Source organism: Molothrus ater, chromosome Z, assembly GCF_012460135.2.
Source record: "Molothrus ater isolate BHLD 08-10-18 breed brown headed cowbird chromosome Z, BPBGC_Mater_1.1, whole genome shotgun sequence".
NCBI lineage: Eukaryota > Metazoa > Chordata > Aves > Passeriformes > Icteridae > Molothrus > Molothrus ater.
This window is the reverse complement of record NC_050511.2, coordinates 17,717,656-17,729,797: the sequence shown is the minus strand read 5'-3', so window position 1 is coordinate 17,729,797 and position 12,142 is coordinate 17,717,656.

Here is a 12,142-nt window from a genome sequence, read left to right as displayed (position 1 = left end):
TTGTGTGTTTTCTCTGATCAGGCATTTTCTGTGTTTAAATTTACTATGTTGGTTATGGTTGAAGCGTAGGTTTCACTTTAGCCTAATTCTTTGACTTCACTCCTTTGTTTATGCCCCTTTCTCAGTGTTGTACTGGCAGGGATGTGTACATAGTAACTCAAAAAATAAGTGCCTCATCAAAAGAGGGATATTTCTACCACATTTAGGTTTGATAAATGCTCCATTTTATCATGTCTTAATTACAGGCCAAATAAAACCTCAGAATCCATGTCCAAAGGGTTGCAGCTAACATGCATCCCCTGACACCATCTCTTTTTGGGTTGACTCTGCCTACAGAAATGGAATGTCATTTTATAAAATAATGTCTGAATTTCTAGAAATATCAATAGCATTTGGGTGGTGGGGAGAGGCCATGATGCAAGTGTCTGCACTGTCAGGGTGTGGGTCCCATACCTCCTGGCTGTAAAGGACTGAGGATCTGAATGTTGGTGCTTGGACTTCATGAAAACAAAAGGCGGATGAGCATTCACTCATACAGAGTGGAATATATACTTTTGCAGGTTTTTATCACATCTGAACTCAAAAACTCTGTAGCTATGCTTGTCCAAAAGGTTTAAAAATATCTGGTGAAGAAAATCATATGCCTGACTCTCAGAGCAATTGGCAGAATAGCAACACTTGTGTTGTCAAAACTTTCTGCCTGAAGAAGCCAGATATCCACAGGGAGCACACCCAGCAGCAAAGGCTGCTCTGTGGGGGAAGAAGGGAGGGGAGTTACTGGAGAATAAACCCCCTGTTCCTGGCACAGGCAGGTGCAGGACATGAAGCAGGAGGGGTGTATCCCAGTGCCAAACTAAAACTTGAACTGAGGTTTATTCCATGATATTCAGCAACTGCATTTGAGTGCTGCCCATACGTGTGTTGCTTAGAAAAGTGTGTTGCTTAGAAAGAGTGGGGGCCACGGAAAGAAGAGAGCTCATCTGCCTCTGCAACCCCTTTTTCCTCTGCTGTTTTGCTACCAGGGGGAAGGATGAAGAGGCTGGACAATACCAAAGGGATCTGTAGTTTGTTGGTCTTCTACTAAATGGCACACAAAGTGGAGCACATCCTGACATAGATTTTCTTTTTTCGTCCCGCAGTTTGTTTTCCTTCACCGACTGTTAAAGCTATGAAATAATAGCTGATGACAAGTGGGTTTAATATGTAGAGTAAGAGGAATGTAAGTAGTAGTTAAAAATTAACAGTTACAGACTGAGAACAGGATTTTTTCATTTCAGAAACCACCTGGGGCAATTTGTTTTTCACTAATATATACAAAGATCTGGAATGTACTATGTTATTATCCTGATGATGATGATGATGATGATGATCAGTACATGTACATATGTTCATATTTAGAGCAAATCCAGTTATGTCTGAATGCCTTTCTGCTCTGTTTTATGCAATTATTCTGTTTAGTCATGAATCACAGACCTTCTAATTAAGGCTCAAGGTCAGGCAAAGGGGGATGGAAGGTGAACAGACTTACAGCTAAAAGCCTTTAAAGCCATCGGTTGTTTACAGGAATTGCCGTGCACTTTAACCAAAGAACAAGCTTGACAGATCTAGTATTAACAGACCAAAGTTAATTCCTCTAATTTCTCCTGCATTCTTGCAGGCAGTTTCCTCTACCTGAGGAATTAAAGGTCATGCACCACCTACCTCCTGTGCTACCCCAGCTGTGCTTTACCAGCATCAGCTCCAGGCTCCACGGTGAGGGAAGTGACCAGATGTAGCACAGTCCATGTCTCCAAGAGCCAGCAGCTCTTTAGCACCTTGATATGTCCTTCAAAATGACACATTATGTTTTCCTCTTTTCATGTGACAGCTCTGATATAGCACACAAACAAAAAGGGGATATTGCTGGGAGATTCTGTGTCTCTTTATTCGGTTTCATGTTTGAATTCCCAGTGAATTTCAAATGTCTGCCACTGAGCTCCACCATCTCTCATAACTGGTGACATCCCACAATTCCTGTGCCTATTTGGACTCAGCTATGGCAGATCTCTGGAGGAACCTTTTTGTCACAATCCCTTGATCCTTCCAGCATTTTAGCAGAGCCCAGTAACATGGTCCCTTTGCCCTATTCTGCAACCTTCAGGAGCAGAACCTGCCTCTTTCAGTCACAGGTCTTTGGGCAAGGAGCAACTTAAGCCACACCACTGTTTTCTCCACTGTGAGGGCTACTCCACAAAATTACTCCACAAAATCAGGAGCAGCCAGGCAACTAACCTCATCCCATCACAGTGGTGGAGCATGTAGGAAGAGAAAAGTAATAGCAATAGCCTGATAGATGTTAGCAGGTGGGATTCTCCATCTGAATTGCCCTAAGGGGCTTCAGCAACTTCCTAGGTCACATACATCACTGTGGCCTGCTTAATGATGCAAGATAATCTTGGTAACCCAATAAACAGTTCATGTAGAGAAATCCTTTGCTCCTATTCTGTCACCTAGCGCCAAGTCTCTCCTTTAATGGATCTCATAAGTAGAAGTTAAGATCATTTCAGTGAGCAGGGGTGAAATGTGCTACATCCTGGCATCTGCCTTGAAGCCATGTTCTGCTGTACACACAGACTTCGAGTACCAGAGCATTTCCTGCTCCAGCCTTCCAGCCAGCCAGGGCTATGAGCACGAGACAAGGAGCAATGGAATCTAAGAAGTTCTCATCTCCGTGTCTGCTGGAACACAGGGATTTTGCCACAAGTGTGTTTGGGATGTCAGCTGAACAAAGGACTAGGCACATGCCTCCTCTTTGTCCCCACCCAGTCCTTTTGAGTAACACTGGTATAGGCAGGGAAGTAAGATTAACATCAATGATTTTAACCAATTATGAGCTGTAGAGGAAAAGAGCATATAGGTAAACACAAGCTTTGGTTGTAGTGAGAAGGTGGATGTGGAAAGCAAATAGTGAGAAAAGTCTAGGTTTAGATATGCTAGGTCTCCCCTGTCCAATGCCCTGCCAATTTTCTTCTTTCTTTTTTTTTTTTTTTGAAGACTTTTATATAATAACAAAAAGGGAATAGAATTTGTTCTCAGCTGTGTCCCCTGTCTAGTCATATGCCTTGCCATGTCTAAATAAACTGGCAGCTGACATTTTAGGTGTTCTTAGCCACAGGGTTTCCAGAAAGCAAAGCATTTTTTTTTCCATTTTGTGTGTGTTTGTGCGCTAGTGTCCCTCTTGGAAAAACTGTGAAGGGACTACAGAAACAAACAAAACTGAGCAAAACAAACTGAACTTGAGAATAACATACCCATGGCTGAGGCCAGCCTGTTTCCAAAGGGGAATATGTGATCCGGGGCTCAATGGTTTATTTGCTGAGAAATCAACCTCCTCAGTGTCCCTGCTATATCTAAGTTTCATGATAGATGCAGTGCCTTACACTGTCCCAGCTTTTCTTTGTGACTTTGCTTGTGGTTTAGCTCAGATGAATTACTCTTTAGAATGGAGGTGCTGCATTTCTTCTTTCAAGTGAAACTGTCATAAGGAGAGGCTTGTGTGCCAAAGCAAAGGGCTGGAGCATTCTTTGCTTTTCACACATCTTCCTCTCTCTGGGACCAGAGCCCGCTCTCTGATGAGAGTGATACCGCTGGCACAGCTGTACCCCAGCCAGATAAGCAGGACACTTCAGCTGGCACCTCATCCAACACATTGCTGCGCCCACAGCTGGATGTTTTTCTCTCGTGGGGAAGCAGAGAACAGCTGACCCACCAGTGCAGCATCATCTCCTCTAGGCTGCACGGGCCTCAGCTCACCAGCCAGCTCCCAGCCCTGCTCACAGCAGTGTCCAAGATGTCACAGTATTTCTAGTAATTGCAGTGAGTTTCAGAGTGAACCCTGCACCAGATCAAGATGGCCTCTGGTGTTCTTCTGACTCTGAACTGACTCAGAGCTGCTACTCATAATGTCCCAAACACTTAAATCAGTGCAGCTTTGGTCTTCGCAGAATTTGGAAGATGGTCAAGAATGAGATGATCTTTTCTTCCACAGGTTTTCTCAGGAATCTTGAGAAAAAATCTTGAGTGTATTCCCTTGCACTAAAAAAAAAAAAGAGTCTGTCTGTAGGATTTCTTTTGCTAAGTGAATCTACATGTGGGGCTTTATATCTTTATATCTTTACTGACAAAGTACTCTTATTCATCAAAAAAGGAAAATGCAAAAGCAAAGAGTATTTTAAATGTGATTAATGGACTAGTCATTTGATGTAATGCCAAAATCTAGATTTCTCAGAACAAAATCTGGTGGCAAAAACAAATCTTTAATTACTCCCTTTGTCTCTCCTTTGCTTGTGATTACACTGTACTGAAAGCGACTTGTAGCTATCTTGAATCTGAATTTCTCCAACCTTTAAAACAGTCATGCTTTTTTGTTGCCAGTTGCTGAGTCTAGAAAAATATTTCTTCTTGCACTGTTAGAGCTGTGAGATGTGTTCTGCCTGGTCAAAGAAAAAAGCTTATTTCTAAATTTTATTGCTGTTTTCTGATTCCCATCTTGTATGTTGATATTTGAAGGAAATAATTTTTCCTGCTTTTTTTTCACGGATGAACTATAATAAGAGTGACCTGATGGAAAGCAGTAGAATGGAACAAGTGAAAACAGGTCTGGCAGGCAGAGTGTACGGAAAATAAACCTGACCTCTTGCTTAGTGGGGCCAAAGTTAATGGTTATAGACAGTCTTTGTTCATGGAACATGTTCTCCTCCTCTGAAGAAAGAAAGCAATTGTTCTGCTAAATTAAAACTTAATGTGAAATGAACAGCCTTTTTTACGGGAAGAGAGTTCCACATTCTGGAGTCCCTCCCATCAGCTAGAAATCACTTCATGCTGAAGTCTAACTCCCACAGTGTGCTGCTACAGCATGAAAAGGGCTGTCTAGGACACTTGCTGTGGGAAGAGGTTCTCATGATACCTAGTACAAAGTGAGAATTTTTTTTTTTTTTTTTCTGGAGGAGAGGAATAAATCCCACAGAAAAGGGGTTAGTACCCACAGTACCCTCATTCTCTACTGCTTTGTCCATATTGTTATGTCAAAATTCTGGTCACAGAGAGAAAATTCCTGGGCACAATGACAGGACTTGTCACTTCATCTCTCATCTGTTTTGGGACAATATTGTAAAATGCTAACACAAGTCACGGAGCACTCCAGCTGATAAGGAACATCTTTGATCTTTCTTTGGTGTTTACTGGGAATGCTCACTTATAAACCACACTACGAGTGTGGGCAGCACTGGGGTACCTCCTCCTGAAACATATTAAATAGTGACCTCAGCCTCTTTGTCCCAGAGTCAGGAGTATGACATGGCCAATGAGTAGGATCAGCAATAAAAATACTGGCCATGGGCTGGAATAAAGGAGCAATGTCATATTGCCAGTCTGATATTCCATTATATTGATGCTGGCAGTGCACAGGGGAGGACCAGCTGTCATTTCAAAGGCAAGGGACAGCAATTCTGAGCTTTCTGCTTGGATTTCTACTTTCTACACTTCATTTTGTCAGGAATTTCTGCCTGAAAAAATCTTCTTGGGGGGCTAAGAGGTTTCATAATGATAGGGCATTTACCAAACATCTTAGTAAATTAACCTAAGAAAATGTCAATCCTGGTATTAAAAATGTGCATTTTATTTCCAGTGTCAATCTCTCTAGCCTCAACACCCAGATATTAAGTCTTAAGACACTCTCTGATTAAGGATGTCCATGGTATCTGATGCCTTCTCCTTAGAGAGTGCCTTACAAACTGATCCACACACTTGCCAAAGTGTATGGAACAGAAAGTTCTTTTCCATAAAGCACACTAATTTTATTAGTTCTTCATAACCTTCTCTCACAGAGGTATTCCCAGTTCTCTCCCTGCTTTTTTTGATTTTGTCTATCAGCCTTTAGAAGCACACACAGGTACTGAATACAGATCTTGCAGCTGGGTGGCCCTTTCCTGCACAGGGAGAGCAGCTCTGCTTAGTCATGCTCTGGCCAGGTACTAACGTCCTGCACAAAGATACAGAGCTGCCTCATGCTGGCAGGTGGATCCTGTTGGCTCCAGCCGGGATAGGAGAAGGGTTTCTTTCTTTGAAAGGCATAAACAAGGGGCTGGGACAGAGGGGATTCATGCAGAGGAACCTTAGCCAAGTTTGGAGAAAGAGCTTTGGCTGAAGTTGGCTTTATTATTGTTTCTGTTTGAATTGCAAATAAAGGCCAGGAAGGAGGCATGTTTGGACTATGTACAGCATGTGAGTACTCTCTTAGAGCCAGCAGGAACTCTGCCTGCTCACCCACACACACAAATAAATGCACTCAAATCTCAGACTCCTCTATCCCTTCAAGAGATGAGTTTGATGCTCTTGCAAGGTAAAAGAGAAAACTCCAGCTGCAGAAAGAGGATTGTCGGTGACTAAATTACAGTCTTTAAATACAAAGGCACAATTTGGGAATAAGTATGGGTTGTACTTAAAGCAGAATCACATGAGACACCTGAAGATGTCAGACTGGAATGTACAAACGGCATATAATGAATGCTCCTTTCACAAAACTTAGAGAACTTCAGGACAAGTGCCATATGTGAGATGGCAATGGCCAGACAGTGCAGGTCCCACATGGTGAGGATTGACTTCCTCCACTGAGAGATACAGTACCTGTCTGTTGAGCTCAGTTGTCATTATCTTGATATCACTGAACAGCTTCACTCCGTTAGGTACAGGCAGATGATCATAAATATACAACAAGAGCAGGATTAAAGAGAAAAGAAATCACATGTACCATCTCAATACAAAATGACTGCTACCCAAATGCACACATATATACACAACACATGTGTGCACAAATCTCTTGGGTTGCCAGTGCAGCCAGGATCTGAATAGTCCTGTTCCACAATAACCCCTACATAAGAAGCCAAATGATGCAATATCAAGAACAAAATCTACAGATGTGTTTCAAAATAAGCAAGGATAAATGAACCCTATGAAAGAAAGCTAATACAGTATGAAAGAGTCAGAGGAATGGGGGGTGTTTAATGTCCCAGGGCTTTGATAAGTGAATTTTCCACTCACTACATCAGGTCAGAAACCCATGTCCATTCCAAAGTTAATGCTATTGTTTTCTGATCTTTGAACTCTAACACCTGTCAATGTCACATTCCCAGAGGACAATACTCAGTCTGGCATTTCTTTTTACAAAGAAAATATTTACAGGCTTATCACTCTCTGAACAACATCCATCCTGTTGGACTACCAGAAAAGTCATTTAAATATAACTGGAAGTTACTAGGAAGTGCTGTGAGTCTGAGTGTCATCAGACATTACTTTTCCTGTCACACTAGAGGTATCATTTTAATAACTGATTACATTGGCTAGTTACTCTGGGTTTATGGGAGTAACTGAGAGAAGGATTTGGCCCCAATAAATGGAAATGAAATCCACTTCTTATTCAAGTTTCCAGAATCCATCTTTCAAAAACAAGTTTCTACGACACCTTGTACTCTCTATCTTAACTCTGTGTTTGTACAGAAGAAGGGCAAAATAGGAGCCTTTTATAAACAAGGAAGTGGTCTAGCTCACTCCCTTGTGCAGGAAAACCCAGAAAAGGACTACTCTGAAGTCAGTTGTTCCCTGGACTGTGCCAAATATCCACCCCCTTTGCAAAGCAAAACAGAGCCTTTGGCTCCCCTCCCCTGCAGATCTGCACATAGTGTGGGAAAACCCCCAGGAGCAGAGGGGAGCCCCATGACAATGTTCTGGCTCCCAGTCCCTCCCAGCTTCCCCCAACACCTGCCAGGCCCAAGTCCCCCTCCTCAAGAGTCCCACTCCAAATGGGTGTCACAGGGCAGAGCCCTTTCCAGCAGCTGGGAGCATGGGCTGGCTAAAACTGCAGCAAATGTGGACCAGAGCTTCTCCTTGTCAGGCTCTCCACCACAAAGCCTGCCCTCAGGTTCTGACTCCATGCAGGATGAAGTCTCTCACCCTCCTGCACAGGAGCTAGGCTGTCCAAAGATAGTCAGTGCCCTGCAGACACTCAGGTTAAAGGGCAGATTGTCACAGCTTCTACTGAACAGCCCTGTCCCCTGGGCAGCAGCTAATGCCACCAGATCAGTGTGCTCAAGGACAGTAAAAGGTTTCCTCTGATTACACTGTGGTGGCACTTTCTGCCCACATCTGAGTCAGAATCAGGTTGTTATCTCTGAGCTGTGTATTAGATACTTGATCTTGCTAGTTTGACTTAAATAAAAGTCACAACTCAGGGAGCCTGAAGCTGAATGAGGAATTTGGCTGCATAGCAGTTGAGCCAAGACGGATTCACAAAGACCTTCCACCAGCTAATGAAACACTACCTCTGTTATATAATTTCTGATGTTTCCTCATGTGCAGCCAGAACAGAATCTCAATTAAAAAAGAGCAGTAGCAGTTTTCAATGTGGAGGTGCTATTGTGGGCTTGCTGTCAGGAGAGCAGGGCTAAGACACAACCTGGAGTAATAACCACAGCTCTGTTTTGCTGCTGATGCTCCAGCCTGGGTTAGGTTTAACCTAGCTGATGCTACACCTCAAGGTCAGCTTGCAATTAGAGAGCAGCTAGCCTGAAGGGTCAGGACAAGTGCAGTGCTTCAATAAAAGAGATTAGCATAGGTCAAATAATTTGTGGGAAATTATTAATCTTCCAAATGTTACCTTTCTGCACAGGTAGTGATTTTCACTAATTCAATTGGTATTTAAATTATTGGCTGAGCAGTTTGTGGCAAATAGCTGTGAAGTCATAGCTATTTCTGTAAGCAGTGCTCCCTGGAGCCGTGGAAGCAAGCTGCCTGGATCGCATGACCCTGCTGCATTTCCTGATTGGATAAACAGCAGTCTGACGACCGGGTTCCTGCAGCACGCTGTTGTGACTCTCACTCTCGAGTCTCATGCCTGCAAATTGTCTGACGTATCCTCACAATGTGGGCTGTAGACCAGAAACTTTAATGTTCTTTTAACATAAAACATTTAGAGGATGGATGTATAAAAGTAACAGGCTCTTGCCTGGAAGAGGCCAGCACAGAATCCTTGTTTAATGCAGACAGCAGCAGGCACACAGGCTGCTCCACAGAGCAGAACACTTTTCTGCCTTGCCAGCTTCTGTAGGACCACCCTGATGACTGGACAGAGCTCACCTCCAAGTCTGTTCAGTCTTTCCCAAACAGGCCTGCCAGCGAGATGGCTAATTGGTACGAGTTGTGGTGTGGCACTCATGGTACGGCTGCCTCTGGAGGGATTCACAGGAGGAATCAGATGCTCAGTAGATAGTACGCTCACTAGATATTGTAGCCTCAGTGTTAAGAGGAACTGTGCTCTCAACATCCAGGCTGGCCTGCTGGGCATCCTATCTCTTTCATTTAGTCTCATTTCATATTCATTTTTCACAAGCAATGACCCAGGCTGCAAGGCAAAGCAGAATTAGGGGATATTTCTGAGGATTTTTTAAATCTACTGACTAAACTAGATGCCTGTGTGTTCATAAAATTGTAAATACGTGTCTCTTCTTCAGCAATCCTGACACGGGAGCGCCACGGTGCCGGATTATTCCGACCAGCTCCTGGCACCAACAGCACGGGCGGCTGCCCCCAGAAAGCTGCCCGACCCCGGGGGCAGCCGCAGGGCACGGCGGCTCTACGGCTCAGGTGGACTGCAGACTGTGCTGAGGGTAGGGACAAGGACCAGGGAGAGGCCTCTGCATGGCTTCCAAAGAAGCTTTTTGCCAGAGGCTCACGGACAGAAAACGCAAACTCAACTGCACACATCAGATTATAAAGGGGAGGAGGTCTCAGGGAAGGATACCATTTTAGACCAATTGGGAGAAACTGGGGGTGGAACACAAGGCGGGGAATACAATGTTTAAACCAATAAGAGACTGCAGGGGAGGAGAATGCTTTAAACAAACCAGTGGGGTTTCGAAGGACACAAGATTGACAGGGAAGCTTCTAGAGAAAGAGGCAGGCTTGGGGCGGGATTGACGCTCAATAGGAGGAGGAAGAGGGAACAGAGGGGCAGATCTTTGGAGAGATGGACAGCCAGGGCAAACCCAGTAACACAGCGGGAAAGGAACAATCCATCAAGAATAAAATATGCTATAACAGTACAAAATAAGAAAGATTACAAAACTGGCTGCTAGAAATGCATTACAATTAAAAAACACAATGCTACATTGAGCATTTAAAATTTTGGGATAAATAGTAAGTTATGACATTTGAAAGTATGATATTTCAATTATTTATTTATTTGTTTCTTTTCTTTTAAGTTTGACTTGAAAATAAAGATTAGTTAAAAAATACTGAAAAACAGTGGATTGGATTAAATATATTGTTAGGGCAAAGGTAGATAGAAGAATGAAACTTTCTTGAATTTGTCTCTTTGCCAAAATCCTGGTGACTTAATGTTTTGATGTGACATTATCTTAATATTTTTCTAGCCTCGCAGCCAACTCTAGGGCTCCAGTAACTGCCCTACTCTATAATACCTATAGAATCTTTTTTGGATTTGCAAGAGCAGCTTGCAAAAATAGCATCCCTTTGGGGAATAACTGGAAATTGTTATAATTTAAGTTTCTTTTCTGTAGACTCAGTGTTTAGTATTAAGCTAAGCAATGTTGCATATAAGATATTTTGATATGAACATCTGCTGGACCAAGTTCATGAGTCCTGTTTTGGGAGGAGGATGACAGAACAGGACAAGAATGAGGGAGAGATTCTTTGGAAATCCTAATTTTGTTTTCCAGAAAACAGTCCTGGATGGTGGGAACCAGAGTCAAATTTGATACTTTGACTGATTTAAAGGTTAAAACCTAACGCTGTGAATTTGAAGACCTAAATGACTCTCTATAATGAGAAAAAAAAATAGCCACTGTCTAACAGTAGGTGCCTTCACCTGAGGTGGCATGATTCCAGACAGAAACATCCAAATACAAGGAAACCACAAGAGCAAAAGTGAGAGTTGTAGTGAGGGAAGAGTGTGATATCTCTATTACTAGAAAACATAATAGAATAGGGAGGTATCTTTTTCTTTGTGTACCTGCCAAACATTACACATGCGTGATATATTTACTTCCTATAGAGTACACAATAAAAGGCTGTGAAATTGTCCTCAAATTAGAGAGAAGTAACTGAAGATCCCAGGGGACAGACAGCATTAGGAGAAATACTGGAGTGCATTCTTCAGTTTGGGTTTTAACAGAAAGGAACACAGTTTTCTGCAGGTTGCTCAGTAGGTTGTCAACCTAAGCAACGCAAGGATGGGGAACTGGGAAATTTCTTTTCAAAAATATTCTCTTAAATCAAACCTAAGGTGTTACCCTAAGTAGGCCTTCCTCCCCCGATTGCCGCAGTCTGACTTCCAGAATGGGATGTCCCTCATTCAGTTTGGGAGGGTGCTCAGATACACTCATGGTGCCATCCACCAGGGCCCTAGCTCTGACTCCAGACCCAAAGCTTAGCTACCGACAGCCAACATAACAATGGAAAGCCATTCCTAGCGTTGAGAGGTGCCTCTGCTGAGTTTAGAACAAGTTTATGTTAATGAGTGTAGGTGGAGGTCACTGAGACTGTGATTATGAGAGAGATTATTTCTGGCAAACTGAATGATCCAGGGGAGGTGTTCAGAAACACAATTCTAAAAAGAGTTATTTACACGTTTTTACAATGTTTCCTCAGACCCGCGTGTGAGGGGAGATGCACCTGCAGAGGTTAGTGCCTCAGCACACCCTCCCACCAGCCCACAGTGTGCAAACATCAGCCCCCAGCAGCCACTCCCTGGTACCACACCAAGCACCCCAGAGCAAGCACCTGCCAAAGCAGCACAGAGAGCTTCTGGGACACCATTTGGAGGAGACATCCTCTACTGCAGAAAGATGATGGACAGAATAACAGGACCACCACACAACCCTCGTTTTCTGGAACAGCCAAGGACACCAATTGTTTTCTGTGGACACAGTCTGTGTGACAAACAACTCATTTGCAGCCCTGCCCAAGAGGAGCAAGAGCAGGGCTGCTCCAGGGCAAGGGCTGAGTGAGGAGCTGAGTGTGACCCCTGTGCCCTCCCTGATGCATCCTACAACACCCAAACATATTGGGCAGAGCTTGCTGCAGGTCACAG